Source organism: Canis aureus, chromosome 21, assembly GCF_053574225.1.
Source record: "Canis aureus isolate CA01 chromosome 21, VMU_Caureus_v.1.0, whole genome shotgun sequence".
Classification (NCBI taxonomy): domain Eukaryota; kingdom Metazoa; phylum Chordata; class Mammalia; order Carnivora; family Canidae; genus Canis; species Canis aureus.
In genome coordinates this window covers 13,738,753-13,756,073 of record NC_135631.1, presented here as the reverse complement: position 1 = coordinate 13,756,073, position 17,321 = coordinate 13,738,753, and the positions used below count along the sequence as shown (strand labels likewise).

The 17,321-nt window shown below is 55.0% G+C and overlaps 1 protein-coding gene and 1 long non-coding RNA gene across 3 annotated transcripts in view; one reads left to right on the top strand and one right to left on the bottom strand.

Moving 5' to 3' along the window:
* SLC39A13 (solute carrier family 39 member 13) overlaps nucleotides 1-4,367 on the bottom strand; it is a 15,520-nt gene extending 11,153 nt beyond the window's left edge. The window contains exon 1 of the mRNA XM_077863235.1: nucleotides 4,293-4,367. The gene's annotated coding sequence lies outside the window, so the exon portion shown is untranslated. The remainder of the gene's footprint in view (nucleotides 1-4,292) is intronic.
* LOC144292602 (uncharacterized) overlaps nucleotides 1-17,321 on the top strand; it is a 20,711-nt gene extending 3,390 nt beyond the window's left edge. The window contains exons 2-4 of one of the 2 annotated variants that reach the window (XR_013359982.1): nucleotides 6,533-6,728; nucleotides 7,621-7,761; nucleotides 8,393-17,321. This is a non-coding gene — a long non-coding RNA (uncharacterized LOC144292602). The remainder of the gene's footprint in view (nucleotides 1-6,532; nucleotides 6,729-7,620; nucleotides 7,762-8,392) is intronic. The other variant, XR_013359981.1, reaches the window with a different exon arrangement.

The following is a 17,321-nucleotide window of genomic DNA, read 5'->3' as shown; positions in this document are numbered from 1 at the left end:
GAGGGTTGATGCACACTTTTTCGGCTTCCAAAGTGTGGCCTTCTCCTCAGGGCTTCCCATGGGGTCCACAGGCTGGCAGCAACCTCTTGGAGAAAGGTATCTGAGGGAGCGCCTGCGTGGCTCAGCGGTTGGCTCAGGGCGTGGTCCTGCTGTCCCGGGATCCAGTCCCATGTCAGCCTCCCCCCGAGGAGCCTGCTTCTCCCTCTGCCTGTGTTTCTGCCTCTCTCCCTCTGTCTCTCATGAATAAATAAATAAAATCTTTAAAAAAGAAAAGGAAAGTATCTGAGGCTCAGGGCAGTGATCACCTAGCTGAAATGAGGCTGCTCTTAAAACCGACTCAGGCTCCCTCTCTCCAAACCACACCTGCTGCTGGGGAACCCCTGACCTTAACCCTCTCTCCATTCTTCCTAGAGTAGCCTTGTTCCCTAGTGAGTTTCTGGGGTGCTTTCTCCCCCGAATACTGAGCCCTGGCCAGATGATGCCCCAGCAACCCCAAAGCACCACCCCCTTCCCCTAGCAACCCTTCCTGGGAAGCCTATGTGCAGCCAAGGCTCACTACTTTCTGTCTGGTCTCTCTGCCTTTAGAACGCCCTTTAGAACCCCCCCTCCCGCCTCCTGGCGGGCCTGGCCTGTTCTTCCCCTTCGGCCATCTGTTGATTGAAATCCAACACGTTTGCAAGGCTGCCCCTCCCTGAAGCCTTCTGGATCTGTCCAGGCTGAAAGGCCCTCCGTGTTGTGTGCCTTTGGGATTGTTAAGCCCTGTCCTGCCTATGGCCCCCCTCCAATCCCTTGTGGGCTTCTGGAAAGAAAGACAAGCTCTTGCCTATACCCTGAATAAAAATCTGTCCATGAATTTAATGTCTTTCTTTCCCCTTCAGGAGTGCAAATGCAGATACTTCTGTAGTAGGCAGGCCATCTGGAGCTTTGCCAGGGAGTGGGGGATGGGGGGCTTTTTTTTTTTAATTTATTTATGATAGTCACAGAGAGAGAGAGAGGCAGAGACACAGGCAGAGGGAGAAGCAGGCTCCATGCACCGGGAGCCCGATGTGGGACTCGATCCCGGGTCTCCAGGATTGTGCCCTGGGCCAAAGGCAGGCGCCAAACCGCTGCGCCACCCAGGGATCCCATGGGGAGGGGGGGGCTCTTTTACTTAATTTATGTTTGATGTATTTGCTTACTTGTCACCCTTCCCCCATCCCATCTCCTGTCTCCTTGGGGGAACCTGAATTTTGTGATGATTAGTTTTCCTTTTCTTTCTTTTTCTTTCTTTCTTTCTTTCTTTCTTTCTTTCTTTCTTTCTTTCTTTCTTTCTTTCTTTCTTCTTTCTTTCTTTCTCTTTCTTCTTTCTTTCTTTCTTCTTTCTTTCTTTCTTCTTTCTTTTTTTTTCTTTCTTTTTCTTTTCTTTCTTTTTCTTTTCTTTTTCTTTTCTTTTCTTCTTTCATTTATTGATTTTATCCTTGAGAGACCTAGAGACAGGCAGAGACACAGGCAGAGAGGGAAGCAGGTCCATGCAGGGAGCCTGATGTGGGATTCGATCCCGGGACTCCAGGATCATGCCCTGGGCCAAAGGCAGACGCTCAACTGCTGAGCCACCTATAGGCATCCCAGTTTTTTCTTTTAATGAAGAGTTTTCTCATATACTTGTATGCCTGGACAATATTGTCTGATTTGGCGCTTTTTATTTTTGAAGATTTTATTTTTTTGAAGATTTTTATTTTTTTATTCATGAGAGACACAGAGAGAGAGATGCAAAGACACAGGCAGAGGGAGAAGCAGGCTCCACACAGGGAACCCGACGTGGGACTCGATCCCAGGTTTCCAGGATCATGCCCTGGGCAGAAGGCAGGCTCTAAACCGCTGAGCCACCCAGGGATCCCCTGAAGATTTTATTTTTAAGTAATCACTACATCCAACGTGGAGTTTGAACTTACAACCCCAAGATCAAGCATGCTCTACCAACTGAGCCAGCCAGGCACCCCTTGGCACTTTTTTATTTATTTTTTTTATTTTTTTTTAATTTTTATTTATTTATGATAGTCACAGAGAGAGATAGTCACAAGATCAAGCATGCTCTACCAACTGAGCCAGCCAGGCACCCCTTGGCACTTTTTTATTTATTTAATTAATTAATTTATTTATGATAGTCACAGAGAGAGAGAGAGAGGCAGAGACACAGGCAGAGGGAGAAGCAGGCTCCATGCACCGGGAGCCCGATGTGGGATTTGATCCCGGGTCTCCGGGATCGCACCCTGGGCCAAAGGCAGGCGCCAAACCGCTGCGCCACCCAGGGATCCCGTGGCACTTTTTTAAATTGAGGAAAATAAAAAGTTGTCATAAGGTTTTCTTTTACATTATTCAGTGATTTTTACAATTGTTTTCATATAGGCCCCGCATAATTGCTATAAGTTTCAAGTATCTTACATTTTTGCAGATATTTTTTTTTAATTTTTATTTATTTATGATAGTCACACAGAGAGAAAGAGAGAGAGGCAGAGACACAAGCAGAGGGAGAAGCAGGCTCCATGCACCGGGAGCCCGACGTGGGATTCGATCCCGGGGCTCCAGGATCGCGCCCTGGGCCAAAGGCAGGCGCCAAACCGCTGCGCCACCCAGGGATCCCCTTTGCAGATATTTTGAACAGGATATTTCCCACTACATTCTGGACGATTTATTGATAGCCCACAGGAAGGCAAATTATTTTTATGTATTCCTTTGATACCTGGTAAACCAACTACTTTTTTTTTTTTTTTTTTTTACCAGTTCTCATAATTTCTCAGACTTACTCTTAAGTCTTTTGTCATCTCCTAATAACAAAAGTATTAAAAGGAAGGAACCAACATTGCTATTTGTAGAGATATGGTTTGGCTTGATTTGGAGCTTCAGAGGAAGGATATTTGTTTTCTGGGACTGGCTTTTTCACTGAACATTATGGTACTAAGATTCACTCCTGTTATTATGTGAAATTGGCTCATTTGCTTGCTTAAGCCCTGAACCGTGTGCCGCTGTGTGGATAAATCCGCTGGAACTGATTTACCCACTCTCTTGCTGGTGGACTCGTGGGTTACTCGGAGACTTTTGCTATGAAGGACAGAGCAGCTTTGAAAGTTCTTGCCCGGGGTCTCCTGGAGGACGCGCCAGGCCTCTCCTGATTTTAGGCCCGTAGGGGTGGGGTGGGGTGGGTCGGCCGGGCCTCCGCTTTACAAGATAAGGCCAGATTGTTTTCTCCGGTGGTTACAGGGTTGCGGACTAGCGAGGCTCTGGAGATCGCGCGGCTCCACCTCTTCCACCACACTTGGTGCCGCGCTGCTAACTTTCGGCTCCGAGGAGTGTAAAACAGCATCCCACCCCGACGGCGAGGCAGTCCCCCGGCTCGGTGGGCTTGAGCATCTCTCAGATGTTCAGGGCACCCATGCGCTTCCTCTTCTTAAAAATGCCCGTTCACGTCTTTTCCCCATTTTTTTCTGCCGGATTCGTTGCCCCCCCCCCCCCCCCCGTCCCCTTATGCGCTCGCAAGAGTTCTTTAGGTACTTTTGATGCTTAACTTTTGCCGGTTGCACGTGGCGGGCGTCTCCTCCGTTTTGTGGCTGGCTTTTCACTTTCTCCAAGGTGCCTCCACTTCTCTCTTCCCTCTCACATCTGTGCCAGGGGCGCCGATGGGCGTCGCTCGTGCGCGCGGGGGGGGGGGGCTCGGGTCCCTCGGCCCCGGGTGCAGACCGCCCCGCCGCCCCTCCTGCGCCCGGGGCTCCCGGGGCCCCCGCTCCTCCGCTCCTCTCCCCTCGCCGCCTCCCTCCCAGCTCCGGCAGGGGCGGCCCGCTTCGGGGAGCCCCGCGAGGCCCGGGGCGGCGGCCCGGAGGCGGGAGGCGGCCTCGGCGCGGGAGCCCCCGCCCCCCCGAGTCATCGATCACTTCCGGCGCCTCACCTGGGGGCCCGGCCCCTCTCCGCTCGGCCGGCCGCGCGGCGCTCCCCGGGGGCGGGGCGGGGCTCCGCAGGCGGGGGCCGGGGGCCGGGGGCCGGGGGGCTGGGCGGGGGCGGAAGCTGCGCGAGCAGATAAGCGCCGAGGTCGGCGCTGCGGTGAGACAGTGCGGGACGCCGCCCCCCGCCCCCGGCCCCGGCCCCGGCCCCGGCCCCGCAGCCCCGGTTCCCCGCGCCCCCCAGCCCGGGCTCGGCATCCTGGGCGGGGACCCCGGGGCGCGGGGGCGGCGGGCCGTGGGGCGGGGGGCTCGGCCCGCGCCTTCAGCTCCCAGCCTCATTTATCTCAGCTGGAAAGTGGGGGCAGGAGGAGATCCACTTACTCCGCGGGGCTTGGAGACGGACCGGGCGCCAGTGCCGAAAGCCCCCTGCGGCCGAGGCCTCCGTCAAGGAGGAGTACCCCGGGGCCTTCTCCCCGCCCCCGCTGCCCCCCCCCCCCCCCCGCTGGGCCCGCCCGCCGCTGGGCGTCCGCCTCCTGCCTCCACGGGGAAGCGGGTCTCGCCTCAGGTCCCAGGGCCAGGGAGCGCGCTGCAAGTGGAGCCGAGGATGGACGGCGTCCCCCTGCCCCCAGCCTGGGGCCGGAGCTAGGTTTCCTAGAGCCTGAGGCTTATACAATTTGAGGTCCTCGGTCCAAGTCCCTGCTCCGCTGGTCGGGTATACTTGGACCCCCCCCCCAAAAAAAAAAAACAAAATTTGAGGTCCTCTTTAAGAAAAAGACTCCAAAATCACAATACAGGTTTGCTGAGGCCTCTCCCCGGGCCTTGGAAGGTGCCACAACAAGAGAGAAGCTCGAGTGGGGCCTCCCCGTTTCCTTGCCTCCCCCTTCTTTCCTTGCCTCCCCCTTTCCTTGCCTCAGGTGCCCTGCAAGGACTTAATGCACCTCCCTGGGAGAGACTCGGACACCAGCATGGTTACAGGGTGCGGTGGCCCCAAACAAAATGGCTGGGGACCCGCCTGGAGGAGTCCCCGCTGCAGCTGGTCCCAACCCCTTGCGTGCCCAGGAAGCCATCCGCAAGCCCAACCCAAGAGCAAGGGCAGTCAGGCATTTGGGGACTGCACCACAGCTGGGCAGGGCCATCCAGTCATGGTTGAATTTGTCAGTCAGGGCCCCTGGCCCGGTGAGTTGGCAGTGGCTGAGAACAACTGTTCCGAGGAGAGAAGGAAGAGGGACCTCTCTGCGGCTGTGCAAATGTGTCTGACTTGCAGTTACACAGGACTAGGGCTGTGTGACCTCGGGAAGACTCGTTCACCTCAGATTCCTCATCTGTAAAATGGGAATAATAATAATCGTACCAAGCTGCCAGAGCTGTTACGAGGCTGCATGAGACCATGCATGAAGAGGGGCTGAGCCGTTGGCTTTTAGAAACAAATTTTCCTTCTGTGAAATCTTCAGGCCAAGAGGCATTTTTCTTTCCATTTTAGGGATAAGTCCCTTGCTCAGGGGTGGTCTCTGTTGTAGAGCTGACATTAAAACCCTTCAATGTCTGGCACCAGTGCCTTGCTGCTACCAGGGAACATTGCTCCCCTGGGACTTTCTCCCCAGAGAGTTAAGGGCCCCTGCTATAGGTGTGCATGCCCCAGACAGGGAACCAAGCGGAGCGTTCGATTCAGGAGATTGCTCACCTTTCTGACTTTTACGATGTCTCTGCTCTCGGGGGCACCCGAGGCTGGAACCTTTCCAACTCTGACATCCTACAACCTGGATCAGGAGATTCAAGAGACTTGTGATGGAAACAGAGCAGGGGGCGCTGAGAATAGGCCATGACCATGGGCGTGGGCAGCAGTGACACCCCAAAAGGCTCAGTCTTTTTCCAAACAAAGACGTACTGCTTTGCCTCATGGTCTGTGCAGGATTTCCACCCGGTTAGCAGACAGATGAGAACAGATGAGTTCTCATCTCAGAGCTGCTCTTTTTTCTGGCCAGCTGACCTTCCTCCCCTCTGAGCCTCGGTTTTTCCACATTTCAAATGCGGGGAAAAATACCCGCAGTTACGTGTGTAAGGCGCCTAGGGGATGCCGCTGGTTGTTCAGACCGTTGCGGCTATCTGCAGATGGAAGTGGGGTGTTGCATGAGAGCAGGGGGTGTGTAAACAGCAGTGGGGAGTCCTGGCAGGGCGAGAGTTTGGGGCTCCAAGGTCTCGTCCCACGGAGGGAGTGCCTTGCAGTAGGGCTGGGAACCCCAGCTCTCACACTCTCCCAGATCAGGACAGGTCAGAGCTAGGCCAGGGGCCCTGTGGGTGCAGAGAAGAGGCAGGAGCAGAGGTTCTCACCCCACCTCAGGCAGGTGAAAAGGAAAGGAGGGAGGAAGTAGGTGCCTCTGGGAGGAGATGGGAGCAGTGGCCGCTATGTGAGACAGGCCCCACCATCACCCTGAGGTCATTCCATGACCCTCTTTGTCTTTCTTTGCAGATTTGCAAGGTAGGCATTTTCCAAGTAGGGAACCTGAGTGGGAGGTGAGATCACCTGGCCAGGGGCAGGCGCTGCAGGCTGTCGGAGCTGTCTGGCCCTGCAGCCCAGACTCCCAACAGTCACAGCCACTTTCTTATCTTATCTGCCTGAAAAGGTTGTGAGTGAAGCAGCGTGATCTCAGAGGCTCAGAGGGATCCCAGACCCTGCCACACTCCCCTCAACCTGAGCTACAGGCTGGCAGCTGTCTGGGAGACATCATCTGGAGACCAAGGCTGGGGAGAATGTGCTTCCAGGGAGAGCAGAGACCCCTGGTGAAAGGGAGTGAGCACACCGTCTCAGGAGGGCTTCAGGTGGAGGCATCCTGAGTGTCGTCTACAAGGCACCCCAGTGGCAGAGGGGCTGGAGGAGGCTCTGCTGGGTATCTGGGGGCTTGGCTCATAGCGTCCTGGAAACTAGCTAAAATGTTTCCGAAATTCCTTATTTTATCTTACAAATTCATACAGATTTGTATCCTTTTTAATATGTGAGCTCTCCCCCTGCCTTTTAAAAAAAGTGTCCCGGGGGTGGGAGGAAAAAAAGAAAACGTTTCCCTTCTCCGTTTCTATGGTGAGTGGACACTTCAGGAAGACATGATGGGGTGCAAACAGTGGCCCCCAGGCCCTGGGCCCCTGGGTCTGGTTGGAGAGGGTGCAGGAGCTGCGTTCAGGCCAGGGCCCTGCCTGCCCTCACCGTCTCGGGCTCTCCCCACCTCTGCTATGTCCTCCTGCCTCTTGACTGGGTCCTCTGTCTCCTCTCACAGATGTTTGTCCAGCAGAGCCTGGCTGTCCCTCAGGAATTCCCAGAATGCCTCCCCCTCCCTTCATCTCCGTCATCCCTTTGTCCTGTCCAGACGGGCATTGCCGTCTTCAGCCCCACTCTGCTTCACAGCCTGACCGTTCACTCTAAACCAGCACACACCCCGGGGATTTCTGTGTACGTGAGGAGGAAACTGAGGCCCCAGCCCTAGCGGTACCTAACTTAGGGTGCTCAGCGAGAAGGGTTGTTGGGTGCCCAGGAGGCTCTGGGCAGGTGGGGTCCCTAGGCCTGAGGAGCCAGTGCCAGATCTGGGCCCTGGCCAGGGAGGCAGGAGGGAGGAGGGAAGGCCGTGGGGAGCCGGGGGCTGCTGCCTGGCAGGTCCCTGTGCCCAGGGTAGGGAAGTTTCTTATTTCTCCTGCTCTGACTTCCCCCTTTGATTTATTATAGCCATGAAATGCTCTGCTCTCTTCTCTTTTCCTTGCTGTCCCCGGGGCCGGAGGAGCACAGGCCTCCCCAGGCACGGGGCCTCAGCACTGCTGCACTCCCATCTCCTTCCAAGGGTTGAGGCCGGGTGGCCAGAAATGGGAGGTGAGTCGGGGCAGATGGGGTGGGATGAGGAAGGGCCCAGGTCTCCTAAGGGCCAGTCTGGGCAGGACCCCAGAGGCCAGCAGAGTCTGGGTTGGGAAGGGCTGGGGCTGGGCAGAGGGTGTGGCAGGTGTGGACTTGACAGCAGATGGCTCGCTGGGGTCGTGGGGGTGGCGGGATCTAGGCCAACTGCCTCAGCGAGGCTTGGGGATCAGGCCCTGTGAGGTCTGAAGGTCAGGCACGGGGTTCCCCAGCACCAACGACCCGGTCAGAGAAATGGCTTCCCTCTGACCCCTGACCCCATATTCTGATTTATGGATGGCCAAAGCAGGCCCAGCCTAGGCTGGCCTGGGGTTGGGCTGAGAATCCAGAGTAAGGCATGAGGCCTGAACCCTAGGAGACTCCGGGCTCCTCAGGCCACCACTGGACATTCACCCTGTGGCCTGGTCCAGGCAAGTGAGGGCTGGAGTCTGTCTGTCCGGTTCTTCGGGCAGGCCTGGTGGCCAGAGCGTTTCTGCCCGCCACTGTGTGGTGCCTGTGGTAATGGGGCTGTTGGCGTTTTGCAATGGCCCGGGGGTGGGGAGGCTGCGCACACACGCTTCCTGTGGTGACTGGGCGCTTCCTGTTTTCTCAGGCGCCGGACTTGCTACTGCCGATGTGGAAACAGGGGCAGCTGTGGCCCGGGCGGCTCTGGGCTGGGCACCCCGACCCTGCCCAGAGGGGCCTAAGAAGGCCTGCCATCTGAGGCCCCACACCTGGGCGGTGGGTGGCCTGAGGTGCCCGCCACACCAGGTCCCCATCCTTCCCATCCCCAGAAGCTCTCACCGAGTGGAAGGGGCCAGGTGGGGCCATCATGCAAGGCCAGCCTGGGGCCTGGGAGGTCAGAGGTCCGGGGCTCAGGCTCTAGGCCAGGAGTCCAGGCGTGTAGTTTTTGGTCTGAACTCTATCCTTTGCTCACTGAGGGGCTTTGGCCATCCCTGACCTACTCCAGGCTTTGGCTTCCTCTTTTGTGTAGTGATTGTGGCATCCATGATCTAAAATCTCTCACCCGTTTCTGCTCCAATTCTGACATCACCCTCGGATTTTATATTCCAAGAGCCTCTGCTTTGGGGGATAGACAAGCACTGAGGCTGGGTCCCTCAGAGCAGGGCTTAGCACAGGCCCTGACATCGAGGGCACTTGGAGAGACAAGGGAGGAGAGGGCCTGCCACGCAGGGGGCCACACTGGAACAAAGGTCAGAGGTAGGAAGGCCAGGACCAGGTCTGGGAGACCAGGTGTTGATGGGACAGAGTGGAAGGTGACAAAGTTGATCCAGGATGATTCAAAGTGGGAGGAAGATTTTAGGAATGTCTTTATTCCTGCAAAACTTGTGAAGGAGACTGACCGCCCCCCGCCCCCCGCCCTCCTATTCTTAGAAGAAAGATGAGTGGTCTTTTGGAGGGAGAGTGGGGGCAGGGCCAGGGCTTCCTGTCCAAACAGGAGCTGGGTACCATGTGGTGCGACAATGGGAGGCCCAGGAGGGACCCACATCATTCCTCCTGTGTCAGGTACCACCACTGGGGCCAGGCCACAGGAGCTGGCATCGCCTTCTTCCCGAATGCATCTTGTTTTTTTTTAAGCACGGCTATTGCGAGAAGGGGAGGGGAGATGACTTTGCTTCTTGTTGAGTTTGCTGACGGTGCCTGACCTCTGGAAGAAGAGTTTCTTTGCAGGAAGGCCAAGGCATGAGCCCCCTGGGAACCGACCAGTCCACTGACTGAGTTCAGATACCCTCTTGGTCTAGGAGGTCTTGAGATGCCCACCTTGCGAGTAGAACCCCTAAATCTCAAGGCTTTGATAATGCAGAAAGCACAAGGACTGGTTCCAGCCACAAAGGCCTTGAGACCCCAAGAGCCCGAGGCCCGGACTGAGGGCCCTACTGGCCTGTCCCCTGCCTACTGGGCCAGCCCAAGTGCTGAGTTGGCGGCTCAGCAGCTGCTTCTGCCCACGGAGGCCCAGTTATAAATAAGCCCAATGTGGCCAAGTCATCAAGTTCTGTCCCAGCTGCATTACCTCAGTGACCACAGGTCCGGGCTGCCCAGGGCTGGGCCCACCGAACCTGCCCACCTGGGTGGAAAGCCAGACCAGCCTCGAGGCCTCCTAGGGTCCTCACATCCAGAGTCTGAGCATCTGCGGCTACTCAGACCTGGGCCGCCCTGGACACAGGCCACAGAAGGGGCAGGGCCCATCCCGCCTGCACGGAGCCAGCAGCTATTTACAAACCGAAACCAGGAGAAACGAAGTGGCTGCGGCGAAGTGGCTCCAGGCCCCCAGCCCCCACTCCCACTCCATCCCCAGCAGCCCCATCCCCCTCTCCCCATGGCTTCCTCTTTCCTTCCCCAACACCGCTCCCCACCTCCCACTGCCCAGCCCGCTGGTCTGGACAACCTGCCAACCCCTCACGGTCACCCCCAAGCGCACAGGCCCTGGCCAGCGGGTCCCCTTCTCCTCTTCACCCCCGGGACCCCAACAGCCTGGACTGGCTGGAGCGGCCCCTCCCACACGGGCCCAGCCCACTTGGGCCTGCCCGAGGCCCATTCCCACACTTCTCGGTTCCCCTTCGTGCTTGGAAAAGCTCCAGCGCCAATGGCCGCCACCGCGATGCCCATCCCTCCTGAGGAAGGCTTCCTCGGGCACCCTGAACCTCCCCCCGAGCCCAGGGGTACTCTGGGTTCCTGGGGACTCCAGACAGCGTGTTTCTGGACCGGAGGACCCCGCCACTCCTCTCCTCCAGCCGAGTTTCCACTCACTCTCTGGGCTGGTGTGGGGCACAGAGCTGACTGGGACAGGCTGACACCAGGCCTGAGGCCACAGCACACCCTGCTTGGGACCTGGCAGGCCGGAAGGTCCTGCTCCGAGGACAGTCAACCGGTAACAGGATCAACACTCCTTACTAGGAACAGATGAACCTGTCATGTTGGTGTGGAGGTTTACAGTTGACACCATCAGTTCTTTCTGTCCCCAGAACAAGCCTATGCCACCACCTCCGTCACTAAGTGGAAGCCAAAGCTCAGAGGCGAAGCCATGCGTACAAGGCCACGCAGCTCCAAAGTGTCTGGATTGAGATTCGAGACCTGTCCCCTTCTCTCCCTGACTGCCTCTTGTGACCCCATCTCCCTGGTCACGCTACGGAAGTCTCCTAGCACTGTGACAAGGGCAAGAGCAGGGCTGGCCTGGTGCTTGAGAGGGAAGCAGGCTTTGGACGGCACAGTTGTCAGGGCCTAGTGCCCCTGCCCGGCTCTGAGGGAAGAATGCCTGCCCGGTTTCTTCTCTCCTGCCAAGTCCCAGCTGAGGCAAAAGCCCAAGCCCGAACCCTACTCAGCCAGAGCCAGCTGGCTGCTTGAGTTTCTCCCAACCTCTCTGAGCCTTCAGGGTCATTTTCATTTCAGAGCCACCAAGCCCCTTCTTGGTGCCAGCTCTGTGCTGGGTGCAAGCTGTCTCTGAAGCTAGGATTTGGCCCCTGGCCATAGTCCTGTGGAGAAGACAGTTGAGTTCTAGGATTCTGAGAGCTCCCAGAAGGAAACGGAGACCTTGGGACAGGGAAAGGGAGGGATGGTGCTTCCTAGGGTGGGAAGGGGTATCACTGGGGATGGGACCCGAAGGACAGGGACAAGTTCCCCAGAAAAAGCATGGGGACAGACTCTCATGCTGAGTCACACCCCTATGCTTTGGTGCCAGTGGTTCCCACGGCCTGAGTGCCCTTCCTTCCTCTGGGCCCGGAAAACTCCTACCCATCCCTCAGGGCCCGTGGGCACAGCATAGAATGACCAGGCCTGGCCTGGTCTGGCTGCCCCTCTCCTCCCTTCTCCCACCCAGGGCCTAAGCGGAGCCTGCGGCCAGGCGTCTTTGGTCACGACACCCTCGCCAGCCCCACCCGGGCGGGTGTCTGCTCCCGGTCTCCAGCCCCCGCCGTCCCCTGCTCCGAAAAGCACCATTTCCCTTTTCTGGGTGACCACACGCCATGCACAGGGAATTTCCAATGCAGCCTGCGGAGCCTCTGATTCACTCAGGCCCCTCATGCAGTTAACTCCTTCCAGGCACCGTGCCCTCTGCTCCGTAGCCCAGGCTGCCCCCACCCCCACCTGAGTGAAACCCCCGGGTGGCCTCACCTTGGCCTTGGGGCTCACAGCTTGGAAGTCAAAGTTGCCCCCCGCCACTCCTCCACCAGGGCCCTCCCATCATGGGCACTGACACCCCTTCCCCAGGACTCGGCACACACACTGGGCAGCTCCGGGCTGAGAGCACAGGCTTTGGGTCTGGTCCTGAGTCCGGCCCCCTCTACTCCGTGACCTGGAGGATGCCTGTGCTGAGCCCCATTCCTCCCTGTGAAATGGAGACCGTCCCTGTCCTCTAGCCTTGCTCTAGAGGTCCAATGTGCTTGGGCCACGATGGTGGCTGTGTGATTACTACCTTTCCTTCTTCTTTCACAGGGTCCCTGCTCCCGACCTGGGCCCCCTTTCGGTCTGGCTTTCTCTTCCTGGGAGCTGGTTGCCCACACAGGGAGGGTGAGAGAGAAGTGCTGTGGGACAGAGGAGGGAGGGGCGCAGCTATCTTGGGGTTCGCCTCCAACAGCTCCCCTGCTCCCCGCATTTCTGTTTTCCCAAAGAGGAGAAAGGGAGGGGAGCTCTGCTGGGATGATGAGCCTTCAGGGCCAGGGCTGAGCCTTCGTCCCTCTGGAGGGACACCGGGCATGCACTTTGCACAGGAACATCATACCTCCTATCTCACTGAATTCTCACAACCCTGTGAGGTGCTGGCTATGATTGCCCCCATTTTACAGATGGGGACACTGAGGCTCTGAGAAGTGACTTGCCCTCAGCCACACAGAGGATGAAGAACAGGGACAGGATTCATATCAAGGTCTCCAGAGCCACCCTCCTAACCTCCACAGGGCTCAGTAAAGGTGTGTGGAGGCCAGTGAGGGAAATGGGCACTAAATGAACCCCTTCTGTATGTCAGGTAAAGACTTACACAGATTATCTCTTTCTGTCCTTTGAACAATTCTGGGAGGTGGGTCCTGTTGGTCCCTCTATAGGACTGAGTTGTTTGAGCTTCCTTGAGGGGAAGGAACTTGAGGCCTTGAGGAACAGAGGCCACCCAGCCAGCGGTGGGGAAGGATCCAGGGGTACCTAGATAGAAGTCGGTGACAGGGGCTCCATAGAGGACTGGGCCTATGCCTGCAGGGGAAGCCATCCTGTCCTCAGTGAGCGAGTAGGGCAGAGGTGGTGGGGGGGTGCTGCCCGTGGTGAGCAGAAGGAAGTCGCTGTGGGTGGCGGTGGGTTTGAGGTGCCGGAGTCTGAGTGATGTGGCCAGGAGGTAAGCTCCCAGTCTGCAGGCCTGGTCAGCAGGAGACAGGGGTGAGGAGGGGTGGCCGAGATTCAGGCTTTAGAAGAAGTCGGGCTACTCTGGAGAGCTGTGCCTCTTGGCTTCTGGGGCTGGGGCGCTGAGGATGGTGGAGGCGGGAGGGCTGGTACAGAGTAAGAGGAGAGATGGGGTTGGGGGGAGCTGGGGAGAGATGGAGGTAAACAAGAGGGGTGTGTCTAGGGGGGCACCCCGGAGGAGGAGAGGCCTGTGAGAGCTGAGGCTTTGGGTGTGGAGGGATGGGCCTGTGAGCAAGGCCTGGGAGATTGAGAAAGAGGTTCTGGGAATGTTGGGTAGTCTCTTTTGGCTAGAGGTGGGGCTGGGGCTGGTCCATGTGGGTTGGGGAGGGGGGCAAGATGGGCTGACCCTGGGATCCTGGGTGTCAGGGGCTCTAGCAGAGGTCTCGGAGCTTTAGACTGCAGCCTGTGGACAAGCAAGAACTAAGGAAGATTTTTAGGTCGGGAAATACCCATGGGAGAAACTTGAAGGGACAGTGGCCCCAGAGCCACAGTCGATACCTCCCATCTGCTCCCCAGCTGTGTGTCACCAGCTGTTTGTCCTTGCATGTGCCCCCCAGCCACCCGAGCCTCATTTCACTCATCCATGTCCATAAGATGGGCCTGGTAATAAATACCCGAGGGTGGAGTTAATGCAGGTAGACAGTAGGTGCTCAGGTGAGAACAAATGCTGGCTCTTTCCCCCTGGCCCCTGTCATGGCCCCACGAGGGCTTTCTGAGCACCTGCTGTGGGTCGGGGCCGGGGTCTCAGGCAGATGCCGGATTAAGCCTCTCTCGGGCCACAGATTGGCTGAGCCAGCGTGTGCGGGTCATGGGCCACTTCTGAGCCTCAGTGTCCTCATCTGTACCACGGGGATGACAATGGCACCAACTTCAGATGTGAACAAGAATGTACCCCGCCTGCAGCGTCACCTCTGTTTCACTCAGAGTCAAAGCGAAATTTCACACACGAGCTCTGGCCCTAGGGCCCTACCTGCCCCAGCCCACAGCCTCTCTCCTCTGACCTCACATCAGCCCCCTGCTGTTCCTGGTTCACATTTTGTGCAGGCTGGGGTCCCGCCTGGAGCTTGTCTGCTAGCTTGCTCCTCACTTGCTTCCAGAGTTGGTTCAGATGTCCCCTTCCCCTCAAGGCCTGCCCTGCCCACTGCTCCTTACCCAGCGGGCCACTCCTCCTATAGCACTTGTCCCCCTTCTAACCTGCAGGGAAGGGTCCTCAAACACCTGCTCGTCCCTGTCTCCCCTGCTCGCTCAAGAACAAGCCTCACGAGGGTAGGAGTCTCGGCCTCTGTGGGGTGCCTGGCCCACAGAGGCCTTGGGTACGTATTTGTTGGAGGTCCTCATGCACTGAAGAGCCAGCCCAGTGCTCTGACCAGAGCTGGGGAGCTCTGAGGGGCCCCGGCAGCGCAGGCTGGGGCCCAAGGAGCCTCCCCCAGTGTCTCAACCATGAGAGGAAGTTGCAAGACGGCCATTTCTATACACAGGCTCAGCTCCTTTGGGCTAACTTTCCCAGGTGTCGGGCTGAGGCCTGAGCTTTCCCACATACTCTGTCACTCCCTGTAGGGACCAGTGGCTGGGAAAGTAGGGAGGGGTGCCTTTCCCTTATTTTAGAGTTCTTTTGAGCTGAGGTGAAGGGCTCTGCGAGTTCAGAGGTCATGTCCCCCTCTGTAGAGACTCAGCTTCTAGGACGCAGCACCCACGTTTCCTGTTGCCGGCTTACCCTGAGATTGCAATAGCACCCAGCCTACCCCCCTCAGCAGCCCAGTCCTGTGAGGGCAAAGGGCTGCCCGGCCTCCCTGTCACTCCACAGGCTGCCCACTTGTCCAATGGAGTGGGAGAAAGCACTGTCATGCGCTGCTGGTAGGAGGAGGGTAAGTGGTACCACTTTGATTGAGGGCAATATGACAATGTCTCCACGTCAAGATTTAAAATGCAGTACAACTAAACGAATATAATAGTCTGTGTCAATTATAACTCGGTGAAAAGTATATATTTCTTTTGACATCAAAAGAAGGGAGTCAAGAATCTCTGTCCACCTATGTTATGAAATCTAAATAAATCTTGTGGTCTTTTTCCCAATGACTTAAGATATGAGAGCTACGTCATTTTCATAGACATTTTAGAATTGAAGGGCTTTTAATTTCAATTTCAGGTAACTTTTGACACGATTTACTAGTGCCTAAAGGGAGGTCATAAGGGTTTTTGACTCAGCCTGTATTTAGTTGTGACTTTCTTAATTTTTTATTAAATGTTTTTTTTCTTTAAAGACTCTATCCAAAAAGAAAGAAAAAAAGAAAGAAAGGAAGAAAGGAAGAAAGAAAGAAAGACTCTATCCATTGGGGCACCTGGGGGGCTCAGTCAGTTAAGCATCTGCCTTCAGCTTAGGTCATGATCTCAGGGTCCTGGGTTGGAGCCCCTGTTCATGCAAGCTCTCTCTCTCTCAAATAATAAAAACTAAAGTCTTAAAAAAAAAAAAAGATTCTATCCATTTATTTGAGAGAGAGAGAGGGCACGTGAGAGCATGATAGGGGAGGGGCAGAGGGAGAGGAAGAAGCAGGCCCTTGCTGAGCAGGGAGTCTGACATGGAGCTCTATCCCAGGACCCCAAGATCATGACCTGTGCCAAAGTCATACACGTAACCTACTGAGCCACCCGGCGCCCCTCCAGTACCAATCTCTTAACTGTCAACATTAACCTTGATGAATTAAATATAGAAAAAGGAGAATTTATAGCATTTTAATTTCCCTTCAAACATTTACTTCCACAGTAGGTCTTTCTCCTACATTGTTTTCATCTGAGGCAGAAAAATATGTTTTGTTATTCATCATCAAAGGTGCTTTTTTTAGAGACAAGCACACTTAAAAGCATGAGAGCAGACATCCTGAGCCAGTGGTACAAGTCCATCCAGCCCAGGAAACATGTAATTCAAACCTTCCCTGTATTCTCCTCTAGTTTCTCTGGAAAAAAAAAAAAAGTACCTTTGAGCCATCTTTTCAATCTTTGGTGAATTTATCCTAGATCTAGCTTGCATATGTGTTGTAAACTAGCAAATTTTATTGATCGTGTTATGATTTGTAATAGCAAAAGACTGGAAACAACCTGACTGTCCTTCCCGGAGACTGTTTAAATAAATACATTTTTAAACAACAGGATAACTATGCTCAATGGAAATGAACCACAGCTACATGTAAAACGATGATGGGAAAAAGAAGTAGGACCCTAAAGAATATTTACCTATGTTTTTTTTTATTTGAGATTAAAATGTGTTACAATAAAAAACTAAACTATAAAGATGTTTACAAAAGTGGTAAAACTATAAAGAAAAGTGAGGAAATAATGACCGAAAAAGTTAGGACAATGTTATTTCTTCAGAGGGAGAGATCTGTAAGAGGACATTTGAGGGATGTTTCTGGAGTGTTGGAGATGTTTTCCTTCTTGACCTGGATGGTGGGTACATAAGCTTTAGCTTTTTTAAAAAATAGGCTCCACACTCAGAGCCTGATGCGGGGCTTGAACTCACAACCCTAAGATCAAGACCTGAGCTAAGATCAAGACCTGAGCTGAGTTCAAGTGTCAGATGCTTAACGAACTGAGACACCCAGGCATCCCAAGTGTTAGCTTTATAATTACTCCTTAAACTATACAGAAATATTTTGAGCACTCTTTTATATGAATGAGGTCTCTCATGATTTATAAATATCACTGTCGAGGGGCACCTGGCTGGCTTAGTCTGTGGAGCATGTGACTCTCGATCTCGTGGTTGTGAGTTCAAGCCCCATGTTCAGCACAGAGCTTACTTAAAAAAAAAATCACAATCCATTCAAATAGTGAAATACTATACAGTCATTAAAAAGAACAAAGGTAACTCTCTATGTCTGAGCATGGAATGGATTTAAGGGAAAAATAAAACCAGAGAGAGGTGGAATGTGTTTAGTATGCTACCTTCCGTGTAAAATTTAAAAAATAATATAGCTGCCTTTATTTTTGTGTCTGCTCAGACTATCTAGAAAAATGCACAAGCATCAGGTAACAGGGAGGGTAGCCTTTGGAAGAGGAACTGGGCAGCCGTGTCCCTTTCTGTACCTTCGAGTTCTCTACCATGTGCATATGTTACTTCTTCAAAACAATAAAATAACTTCAAAAAATGG